We start from the raw sequence: 12,667 nt of genomic DNA, 5'->3' as shown, positions 1-12,667 counted from the left end.
GGGGTGCAACAGTAGGGTAAGTGTTGGATAGTATAGGGGTAAACATTACTATTTTTACTCCAGGGGGTGCAACAGTAGGGTAAGTGTTGGATAGTATAGGGGTAAAAATTACTATTCTAACTCCAGGGGGTGCAACATTAGGGTAAGTGTTGGATAGTATAGGGGTAAAAATTACTATTCTAACTCCAGGGGGTGCAACAGTAGGGTAAGTGTTGGATAGCATAGGGGTAAAAATTACTATTCTAACTCCAGGGGGTGCAACAGTAGGGTAAGTGTTGGATAGTATAGGGGTAAAAATTACTATTCTAACTCCAGGGGGTGCAACAGTAGGGTAAGTGTTGGATAGTATAGGGGTAAAAATTACTATTCTAACTCCAGGGGGTGCAACAGTAGGGTAAGTGTTGGATAGTATAGGGGTAAAAATTACTAATCCTAACTCCAGGGGGTGCAACAGTAGGGTAAGTGTTGGATAGTATAGGGGTAAAAATTACTATTCTAACTCCAGGGGGTGCAACAGTAGGGTAAGTGTTGGATAGTATAGGGGTAAAAATTACTATTCTAACTCCAGGGGGTGCAACAGTAGAGTAAGTGTTGGATAGTATAGGGGTAAAAATTACTATTCTAACTCCAGGGGGTGCAACAGTAGGGTAAGTGTTGGATAGTATAGGGGTAAAAATTACTATTCTAACTCCAGGGGGTGCAACAGTAGGGTAAGTGTTGAATAGTATAGGGGTAAAAATTACTATTCTAACTCCAGGGGGTGCAACAGTAGGGTAAGTGTTGGATAGTATAGGGGTAAAAATTACTATTCTAACTCCAGGGGGTGCAACAGTAGGGTAAGTGTTGGATAGTGTAGTGTAATATTATGCGTTGTAATGGTATGCGTTGTAAAGGTAGTATGCGTTGTAATGGAATGCGTTGTAAAGGTAGTTTTTAAAAATGCGTTGTAGTGTCATGCGTTGTAATGTCATGCGTTGTAATGGATTTTGCGTTGTAAAAAATGCGTTGTAAGTGTAGTGCGTTGTAAAAGTTGCGTTGTAAAGGTTGTTCCCCGGTGCAAGGTGCCCACTTTAATTAGTGGACAGCATATACCAGGCCAACTTCTCACACTGATGCTGAGCTGAACTCGAGCATGCGAAGGTAGAACAGTAGGTTTCCTGCCACAGAGAGGTGTGACCATCTCCCAGACAGGACTTAGTGGATTGGTCTGGGGTGGGGCCGCTTTCCAGCACCACCAGACTACTTTGAAGGGCACATTTGGTGCCCTCCTTTCATACTCTGGTTTGAGCCACTACAGGGAGCCCTTGGGACATGGGAGTGTCCGCCCCTCTGTCCAGCCCTACATCTGGGAGGCAACCCTTTGTTGTTCTTACTCCTTTCCTAGGGTATTTAGTACATACCTGTGGGTGGGTCCTCAGCTTCGTCATGGGAGAAGACTCAAGCCTAAAGCCACGTCACCATCTGGACACTTGGAATTCGCCTGGAACTGAGGCTGCATCAAGGAAGGCTCCTGCTGCTCACTGTTCTGCATGTTTTCTCTGTCATCTGTGTCTGTGCTTCTTCCGGGATCTTCAACAGACCTGTGGACATCAAGGATACCCGAAGTAATCTTCCTTGGAGTGAAGCAGTAACTTCCCTGCATGTGTAGGCACTGCAACTAGGTTGACCGGTCTGCTGCTCTTGACGTCCCATGGACTTCAAAAGGCTCAGCAACATAGGTCGCGGTTCTGCAACTCCCTTGAGGCCTGACCTGTCCTCTCTGCAACTTTAAGGCCAGTATCCCGTGTCGGAACCGCTGGGACCCAACCCTTGTGCACCGTGCCGACTTACTGTTGCCAAGGCTTGTTGGCTCTGCACTTCAGAGATCTTCAGGCGGCAAGAAGCTCCAGCCTCCAACACTTCGTTTTGCCAAGATCAGTGTCCTCACCGCTTCCTCTGCACCATGGGCCTTCATCTTTGGTGAGCTGGTAGAGGTCCTCTTGCGACTCCTATACCTTTGGCCTGTGGATTCTCTCGAGGGTCTTCTTTTGCTGCAGTGGACTCCCCTGCTTTCTTGGGGTCTGCTCACTCTCTCCTGCTTGTGGTGAGTCCCTTGAACATTTGCTAGTCCTAACGTTGCTCCTTCTTCGCTTTCGATGCCTGTTGCAATTGCCAGGGTTTGTTGGGGCTCCCTCCGGACACCAATTCCTGGTTCTCAACTTCTGATGTGGGACAGGACATGTATGGCTTCCTCAGTGTTGCCTGGTCCCCATGGCTTCTGCGACAATGTCACCGTCAACTCTTCTGAACCATCCGACATAGGAAAGTATTTGTTAAGGAGATGGAGTTTCAGATCCCTTTTGAAGCAGGAGAAGGAGGGGTTGCATCTGATGACTCTCTGGAGAGCATTCCATATCCTAGGAGCGTTGCCAGAAAACGATCGGTATTGAGTGGTTTTCTTTTTCAGTTTGGGAGGAATGAGAAGGAGCGAGTTGGAGCTTCTCAAAGTTCTAGATTGACCTGCTCTTACCAGTTTGTTGTTCAGGTAGTTGGGGGACGGAGAGTGAAGGGTTTTGTGTGTGATGCAGGCCAGTTTGTAAATACACCTCCCTTCCAAGTGAAGCCAGTTGAGGGAGTTGAGAGCTGGAGTGATGTGTTCACATCTTTTTACTCCAGATACGAGTCGAGCGGCCATGTTCAGCATTGCCCTTAGAGGGGCTAGGTGAGCTTTTAGAGTCCCTGTTAGGATGGTGTTTCTGTAGTCGATTTTAGAGAGAACTAGGGATTGGACTACTGTCTTGAGGTCATCATGGGGAAGAAAAGGTTTCAATTTCTTGATGCGTTTTAGAGAGAAAAGAGCACTTTTTGCAGAGTTTTTGATGTGGGCCTCCAAAGATAAGTTTTTGTCAAGGGTGATGCCTAGAGACTTAACTGAGTCGTATAGGATGGTGGGGCAGTTTAGTGCGATCAGATTCTTGAGCCACTCTTGGATTGGACGATGGTTGCTTTTTGGAGAGAATAGGATTAGTTCCGTTTTATATGGGTTGAGCTTTAAGTGGTTAGCGTTGAACCAAGTTTGGATCTCGGTTAGAGTGGCATTGAGGTGACGGATGTCGGTGGGAGACTTGATTTTGAAATAGATTTGGGTGTCATCAGCGTAAAGGTGGTAATTCACTCCAGCTTTATTTAAGATGATTGTGAGGGGCTCCATGAAGGGATTGAAGAGGGATGGGGAGAGGATCGACTTTTGTTGGCTTCGAGAGACAGGAGTTGTTTTTAATTTGTTGCGAGCGGTGTTGCAGGAAGGAGGTGAACCATTTTAGTACTGTGCCATTGATGCCGGAGCACTTTGACAAGGTCTCTAGAAGCGCTGGATGATTTACTGTGTTGAATGCAGCAGATAGGTCAATAAGGATGAGTAGGCAGGCATCACCTTCATCTAAAGCTTTGTGAATATCGTCAGAGACGTTGAGCATAGCTGTTTCCGTGCTACAGCCTTTCCTGAATCCTGATTGAAAGGTGTCTAGGAGGTTGAACTCATCAATGTGTTTGTTGAGTTGGTGGAGAATGCATTTCTCCAATGTTTTTGCAAGGAATGGGAGGTTGGAGATAGGTCTGAGGTTGTTAAGATCATTAGGGTCGGCCCCTGGTTTCTTGAGAATGGGTGTGATTTGTCCTAGTTGAAGGGAGTCTGGGACACAGCCTGAGGTGAGAGAGACGTTGATGATTTTTGTCCAGAAAGGGGAAATGGTGTGGTTGAGTTATTTTATAATTGTGGATGGGATGGGGTCCATAGTGTGGGAGAAAGGTTTTAGGTTAGAAATTATACTAAAGACCTCATTTTCTGACATTAGCTCAAAGTCGGACCAATGCGCATTGTTTTTTAGCTGGAGGCAGGCCTGATTGTCCTTGTTAAGAACTCTTTCTGAGTGGTCAAGGGTGGTTAAAGGGGGGCAGGTTAAGAGAAAAGGAGGGTTAGCAGTTTGAATGAAGGATTGATACATTTTTGAGACTTTGTTAGTGAAGAAGGTGCCAATTTCTTCACATCGCTCATTGGTGGCTTTGATTTCTTGAGAGGGAGTGCAGTTTGTTTGGCTTTTGACAATGTTGAAGAGTTCTCGCGGTCTGTTTTTCACCAGATCTAGTTGGCTGCAGAAGAAAGACGCCTTTTCACTAAAAATTTGTTTTTTGTATACCTGCCGAGCAGATCTAAGTTGCGCTAGGTGTACGGTCGAGGGGTTTAGTCTCCAAGACCTTTCCGTTTGTCTGAGTTGATGCCTTTCATCATTCAGATCCATGTAAAACCAGGGTTTAGAGTTGGTTTGCCTCAATTTTTTGAGTTTGAGTGGAGCTACTTGGTCTAAAACCTCTGTCATTTTTGAGTTAAAGTGTGTAGTGAGGTCATCGGCTGTCCAAGATGAGGGTTGGAGTTGAAGATGTTCATAAATCATGGATTCAAGTTCGGATAAAGGGACTTCTTTGATGTTTCTGGTCCAGTGTTTAGGTTTGTCATCACGAATAGGTTGGTGGTTGACAAGTGCCTCAATCTTGAACAGAATGAGGTGGTGGTCGGACCAGTCTATGGGAGAAATCGCTCTTAGAGAGACCAGTTCATTGTTGGTAATGATCACATCCAGCGTTGCACCTTTGATGTGAGTTGGTTTATTACAGAGTTGTTTGAGGTTATATATTTCAAGTAGGTTGGATAGGTCCTGGACAGTGGAGTCTTCTGGGTCGTTCCAGTGGATATTGAGGTCACCCAGGAACACGTCTTTAGTGTCTGCCATGGAGAGCTGTGATATTAGGTCTGTTAGTTCTTCGGGGAAAAGGGTATGCTCACCAGGAGGATGGTAGATGGTGTGGAATTTGATGGGTGAGGTGCCTTTGGCAACGAGTTCAACACCCAGGTATTCAAACGATAGGTATTCTGCAGGTTTAAGTTTGGTAATATGTATTCCAGCTTTGTGAATGATGGCAAGTCCCCCCCAGTTTTGATCGGCCTGTCTTGTCTGATGATGTTGTACCCTGGAGGGGTGAGAATGTCAAGAATGGGGGTGGAGTGGACATTGAGCCAGGATTCTGTGAGGAAAGCGATGTCAATTTCTTCAGCGAGTAGAGCTTCAGCAATGTCTGTGGCATGTTGTACTGCTGATCTGCAGTTGAGGAACATGCAAGAGAGAGGGCAGGGAGCCTCAATGGTGGGGGGAGCTAGGTAGATAGCAGAGTATTGAGCAGGAGGTCTAGGCGAGTGGACAGTTTTAGGGATTCTGTTTGTGTCGAAAATAACAGGGATGGGGAAAGGGGCTGACTTCTGGCTCAAAGCGAGGTGAGAGCCGTTGATCTCATCAGGTTTCGGTACCGAAAAGGATTGGTGCTCCCAGTTGGGTCGAAGAGCCTGACTCTCTGACGGACTGGAGGGTCGAGGGGTGCTCTGTGGGGCCATGGTAGAGGTACTCAGTGGGGTCGGAGCAAATCTACCCGGGGAGAGGGAGTACGGTGGCTTGGTCCTGTTGAGAAGGTCTTGTTGTAAGTATAGGAAATCAGCAGCAAGGGAGTTAATTTTCAGCTCCATTCTGTGCAGTTGCTGTGCTTTTGAGCTGAAAAAGTTTGAGGTTTTAGGCAGGGACCGAGAATGACTTGGGTCCATGTAGGGAGAGTGAACAGGGGTCAGGGGTTGGACGGAACCAGTGGGATTAGGAGAGGGGAGAGGTTGGACGCGGGCAGACGGACTTGTAATGCTCCCATTCAAGGAGTTCCGAGGAGGATTATAGGGTCTACTATCCAAGTGAGGAGGGAGAGAAATTCTAGGAAGGAAGACAGAGTTCTGGGGAGTGTCAATGAGTTTAGCGGTGGAGGCAGGTTGTGTATGTGGGTGTGTGAAGGCGGAGGGGGAGTGGGCAGAGATAATAGGGGGCAACGTGTCTGCTGGATTGGTGAAGACGTTGGGCATGGGGATGTCCCGGGGGTTATCAGTGAGGTAAGCGGTGGGGATCGGTTGTGCCTGTGGAAGTGGGGCATCGGAAGAGGAGTGTGCAGTGGTAGTAGAGGGGGAGAGTGACCACTGGATTGGAGATGGCGTTGGACAAGGGGGAAGTACGGGTCAGGGGAAAAGGGTCTGTGTTGGAGGAAGAGGTAGTTTGTGAGGGAGGGTTCTGATTATCAGGGGTCAAGCAGGGATCTGTCAAGATCGAGATCAGCCTTGTGGTGTTTGTTAATTGTGAGTTTGTTTTTCCTGGTGTGATCAGTTGATGTAATAATGGTGGGTGTTTGGCGGCGGAGAGTAATGATAGGGGTAGTGTGATTGTAGTGAGTGATGGTGGAAGTCCATGAGTTTAAGAGCGGATCTTCAGGGCAGGGAGATTGGATCCGTTCAACGTTATTAGTGGGGGTGATGGGGTGTAGGGGAGATATGGTTTGACGGCTCAGTTGAGTTAACGAGGAGAGAAGTGTGGGTAGTGGCGGTCAAAAGTGGTGAGGTGCGAGTCGGTGGCCTGTATGAGAATGGTTCCAGTTCTACAGATGGAAATGGTGAGTTCCCCTTTGAAGGTCGGGGAGATGGTAGTGGAGATTTTTTCACCATAGGGAATGATTACTTACTTGGCGACTTGAAGGTGAAAAGAGAAGGTGATTTTCCATTTGGTTGGGCGATTAATGTGGAAAATTAAGTTCGTTTTCGAGTTGCCGTTGGTCGCTGTGTGATAGTTATCTACAATGAGTGTTTCTGGGTGTTGTTTTAGAGTACTATGCTTGAAGTTCTTCTTTGCATTACTGGTCATTTTGTCTGGGTAGTTAATGGGCCAGGAGTTGGGTCCGTATCGCACGAGATTCGAGTTCCGGGTGGGGAAAGCTGGGCGCATGGTTGAATGGTAGTAATTCCGAGACACAATCAGGACTCAAGCCGAAGAAGAAATACCGAGTCACAGTCCGGAAACAGACGCCAGCATATCAAGGAAGCCTTTATATCTTAAATGTTTAGGTCCCAAGATGGAGCTCTAAGTTTGACCACCCACACAGGCAGTGTGTATCCGAGGGGCCTGTAGCCTAAGCTAGCAGAAGCAAGGTAGCCTGCATTTCTTCTTGTGGCCACCAGATGGAGCTCTAGGCTTACTCAGGAGATCAGGGTCTCCTGACTAGGATGGTGGACACAATGCAAGGTAGTTGGAAGAGAGGATGGCCAGAATGGCAGCGGGGGGGGACGGAGCAGTTGTTTACCCAAAATGGCTGAGGGTGAGAAAAAAGGTTGGAAGCCTGCCTCACCTTGATATTTTCCATGGAGGTCTTCGTTTCCCCACTTTGTCACACATGTCGTATGTTCAGTGCTGTGTCAGTTTCCTGCAAATGTATGACCAGATGGGGCTCTCAGATGCAGCAGGATAATGGTGGAGCCCAGCGCACCATAGTGAGTGGTCTTATCACTTTTTTGTACGAATGTGCAGTCTTCTAATTTGAGCACCTCTCCTGTTTTTTTAGTTGTCTCATCCCTCATGACAGTGAGGTGACTCGGGCTTTCAGATCCTTTGCCCTGCTTTAGCAGCGCCGCCGAGCGTGCTTCTAGTTCTTTCTTTGAAGACCGTCTTTCGTCCTCTCTGCCGCACCTTGGGTATCGCCCTGTCCCCTCTGCTTGCAGGTTCTTCACTTCAAAAATCCACCCATTGGTCTCCTGCATGGTCTTCTCCAGCAGTATCTTTCCTGAAGTCCTCCATTGTGGTCTATGGCGGTTTAGGACATCACTCCGCACCTATGCACCCGGTTTCCCTGGTGTTGGTATCCCAGTCCCTGGAGTATCCATGGGTGGGTTATCACTCCAACCTTATGCCTTCAGTGGGGTTTCTTCAGGGCCCACTGGGAAGTGTCCTTCTTCTTCAAAACTGCAACCAGTAACTTTTAGCTGACTTTTTATTGGACAGGCAGCTGTGTTTTCACTCTGCAAACAGCCTCCGTGGGGTTTCTGGGTACTTACCTTGGATAGTTCCTTGTGTCCCCAACTCCTCTGAGTCTCCTGGTCCAAGTCCTGACTTTGGTCACAGTTCACATTCCACTTTTTTAGTACATAATTTGATCTCTCCCTGGAGATCACTGTATTTTGTGCTAATTACCTTATTTGCAATTGAAGTATTATTGTGTATTTCTGTTTATATCTCCTGGTAGGAGATATACCAAGGTGTTAGTGAGTGTTATAAATAGACATATTTTTTATATCTAAACTGTGGGGTCTTTTTTGTTTAACCTACACTACATGATCAGATCCGGTAAAACAAGCTGTTTAACACTTCTTCAAGATACGCATAAAGGTTGCTCTCCACAGCTAACACATTGAGAGCTTTCTATGGTTATCAAAGACCACTAAATTCACCATAAGGGTTGCCTGGATTAGTGTAAGGTGCTTCACTTAAATAAGTGTGCACCATATTCTAAGCCAGCCTCCTACATAAAGTCTATTTGGGGCACAAAAGACTGGCAGGTTCCGGAAAGTGAGGGTTTGTTTAGAACATGCCTGATACCAAAACAAATGACTTTCCTGAATAAAACTGTGCAACAAATAACATGTCTTGGACTCACCAAGATGAAAGATTTGAACATTCCACAAATTCCCACATTTGCACGTTTTGAAAACTGGCAGCGGTTCCCACACTACAGTGAGGATGCATTAGATATCATGCTGAGTAATGGCACATACAATTCATTTGACCCCAATTGGAACGGGTGGTTAGTTTGGCCACTAGACACCTACAGATGTCAGGCATGTTTCCTCGACAACACTGAGGGTTTTAAAACAAGTAGTCCTGTTATGTAATACGTGCAGTCTGAACACTTGGGGTTGTGACAACTTACAGTGTTGGAAGGTTGTGCCTTGACTGGCTAAAAACCTCAACACTGTCTCAGATGAAACCAACAGTTGCCCCTTTTATCTGATGACCTGGAACTCTGGGACTTTTGTTAGTTCCTCGAAAATCATGTCAAAAGCACTTCTTTTATGCCATATACAGCAAAATATGGTAGGTCTCTCAGCAGGAGGCTGCTGAGAGATTACGCAAAATTGATAGGGCTGACTTAGAACAAGCTCTTGCAGTGGTTGACAACGGTATAACCACCTTATCATCTAGGATGTACTCTGTGGGAAAATTAGTATCCTCAGCGATAGACCCTTTTCAACAAGGGCAGCCACAATTTACGTCTATTATGCAATTATGCCATTGGGCTGGAGATTACAAACATTACGTTCTAGACAGTGCTGTGTCAACATATCAACGTCAGGAGTCTGGTTTCCCCATACCATCTTATAGACCCGAGATACTTATGTTACGCAAAGATGCTAAATTCAGTAGAGAAGCTACAGAAGTTACCTGTAAACGTTGCTGAAATTGCATATGCAGATTGGATTAATCCATGGGTATATTACACTGCAAATTTCGACATTTCATTGTCAGTACTGTCTACAACAAGTGGGCAGATATGAAGTATTAGTAATAGCGTTTGTACAAGAGTTTTCGGAACTTCCTTTTAAGTTTCGGTGTCAAAATAGGGAACTGAAGTGTTTCTCAGCGGTTCAACCAGCGAGAGTATTTTAAGTGAATACTTAGTTTGCAAGGCCGTTTCGTTGCATGGGTCTTGCAATGCCCCTGTGGCGAACTTATCCTACTTAAAAGGTACTCAGCACTGATTTCCCATGACATTTTGGAAAGCTGGTGCATCGTATTTCTAACTTGTCTAGTACAAAGGTAATATCACATTTTTCCAAAAATATAGGCTCTGGGTTTGTTCGCACTTCCCAGAAGTTTTCAGAGTCATTCCATCTTTTATTTGCTCCGTCCTCAGGAGCATCCTTAGAGGTCTTCTGCTGGTCGTGCTCCTGATTGCTGGGACAGTTCAAACTCCTCACCCATGCATACAAGGCCCTTCACAACACCGGACCCCCATACCTGAACAGTCGTCTCTCCTTCCACGCAACCAAACGACACCTCCGGTCAGTCCAGCTCTCTCTGGCCACCACCCCACATATCAACAAGACCAGAATGGGAGGAAAGTCCTTCTCCTATCTCGCAGCCAAAGCCTGGAACACTGTCCACTCCACCTCCGGCGATCTCCCACATTGCATCAGTTCAGGAAGGACCTCAATATCTGGCTCTTCGGATGACTCCAGCACTCAAAGAAATTGTGGCGCCTTGAGACCCTCACAGGTGAGCAGTTGCACTTTACCAACCCTGATTGATTGGTTGATTGACAGTTGTTTTAATATTTTTGCTCCGCAATGGACGCCCCATTTCAAGATCAAACGAAGCTGGCACTACCTAATGTGCTACTGTGCCGTGAGTGCAAGGTGCATTGCTTTGGTACACCCTTGCTTCGAGAGCTGAATGAGAGTTGGTTCTTATCATTTTGGCCTGTGTGGCATCACTGCCTGCAGCATGTGTTCCGCTGTCTGATGTGCACTTTCAAGTGTGCCTTGGATTTGTTTCTGGGATTGAACTGTTCGATCCTTTGGATATATATGTAAGCCTTAAAGGTCCATCTGTACAGCTGTCCACTGCATATTCCACAGAATTCTACGAGCCTCCCTGGGATGCTTCTTCCCTTGTTGGATTGGCTCTTGGCTCTGGTTCAGCAGAACCCTGACTGGTTATTTTCGCTCCCTCAGCGGCTGATGTGGGGGTTGAATGGGAACACATTTGCTCTTTAAACCTGCTCTGATGTGTGCCTCTGGGATCATGGTCTGCGGATACTGGGAACAGAATTGTATCATCTACCACTCAGACACATAAACATTTGGCCATTACGTTTGGTGGGAACTCTTTGGGCTGTTTTGAACATCCTAAATTGATTTTTAAATTGACTATTTTCTTAATTTTACACTTTTAAGATGGCTTTCTTTGTGCGTTGGGCTTCTAAATCGCATCGACATTTAAACCTCTTTTTAAATTATTTTTTAAGTGTTAATTTTAGGAGTCCTTTTGCATATGCTGCTGAATTTAGCAATAGGAATTTTCTCATTTGGATAGCTTGTTAGTCGACTAATGTCCTCAGAGGTGGTGCCATGTGTCCCAGATAGGCCTGGAGTGACACACTGCCATTTTCACATGTACATTGGTTTCTTCCTAAAAGTTGCTTTTACTCTCACACAATGACTTTTGCCACACATTTGCAACTGAGACAGTGCTGATTAGTTTCTAGGAATCTATACTTGCTTACAAACTAACTTCACAAGAACGCTATCATGATACCTTGACACATAATGTACAAGGTCTATACATACATTGTGCAACTGTGATTACTTGTTTCGTACATATGGTGACAGAGCCATCTATATAAACAATGGTGACCTGACCAAGATCTCGACCCAAGGCAAGGATGCATTTTGTTATAAATAAACATCCATTTCTGGGTTTTGGCGGAGAAGCACTTTGCTGTCATTTACAAGGACTCTACATGCTTATGTTTTTTCCCAGCAGCCTGCTGATATCTCTTTGAGGGGTGTCCAGCTCCACCTACATTTTTCCCTTCAGGTAACGGGGGATGGATCATCCAGTGCAGGGATTCTTGGCAGAACACACACACCCTAGACACTTAGGTTAGGGGACCTATAGTAGGAGTACACCATATTTCTAAATTGTTTTATATGCTTGCATATATACATTGTTTTAGCACGATGGTGGACCTTTTTATTCTGTTCACTGCCCTAATACTTCTAATGACTTTCATTTGCTTCTGTTTATTGATCATTGCAGCTTATATATTTAATACAAGAACTACGTTGGATTGATAAATATTGAAAATGCTCCACTGTGCATTCCTTGTAAATTTCTCTGAGAGAAAGAGAGTACGAGTGACTGAGCAAAAGGGTTCTAGATCTGTTACCATGATTCCTGGGACACAAGAGTTGTCCTGTACAGTGGTTGCCAGAACCATTTGCCACCCACCTAGGGTTAGGGGGCTTATGTGGCACTGTGAGCTAGCTGACCAACATATCCTGATGGGGTGCATGGAATCAGTCTGAAACCATCCCAATGGTTATGCTTACCACAGATGTACACTTCCTACCATAGCGTAGACACTACACAACAAGGTAAGAGACCGTCCCCTTCCTCTCAAAAATCTCATAGGTCCCAGTCCAATGGTCTTGGAGAGCCCTGGGATCCATGGGCTCTATCACCCATACTTTCTGCCCAGTAACAAATGTCAGACGGGTAGCCGTTTGGCCATACCACTGTTTCATTACCTGCTGGCTGGCTTCTAAGTTATCAGAAGCGTGCTTCCACAACTTGGCCATCTGGCTTCTGAAGGCTAGCATGTAGTTAACAACATCTTTGGGTGTTTCATACGAGATTGCTCCTACCACTCGCTAAGCTAACTGAGAGGTCCCCTCACAGAAAGACCATACAGAAGCTCAAAGAGGCTAAAGGCAGCCCCCTTCTGTGGTACCTCCCTATAAGCAAAGAGCCAGCATGGTAAGAGGGCATCTCTCTTACACCTCATGGCCACAGGCAGGCCTTAGATTATGCTTTTAAGGGTCTTGTTGAATATCTCAACAAGCCCATTGGTTTGTGGATCGTACGGTGTGGAAAATGTATAGGTAACTCCACACTCTTTCCACATTGACTACATATAAGCAGACACGGAGTTGGTGCCCCTATGAGACACCGCTTTCTTGGCGAAACCCACTCTGTTAAAAATTCCCATTAGGATTCTTAGC

This window comes from Triturus cristatus, chromosome 2_1 (assembly GCF_964204655.1).
Source record: "Triturus cristatus chromosome 2_1, aTriCri1.1, whole genome shotgun sequence".
Taxonomy (NCBI): Eukaryota; Metazoa; Chordata; class Amphibia; order Caudata; family Salamandridae; genus Triturus; species Triturus cristatus.
The sequence above is the reverse complement of the archived record's forward strand: the minus strand, read 5'-3'. Positions refer to the sequence as shown.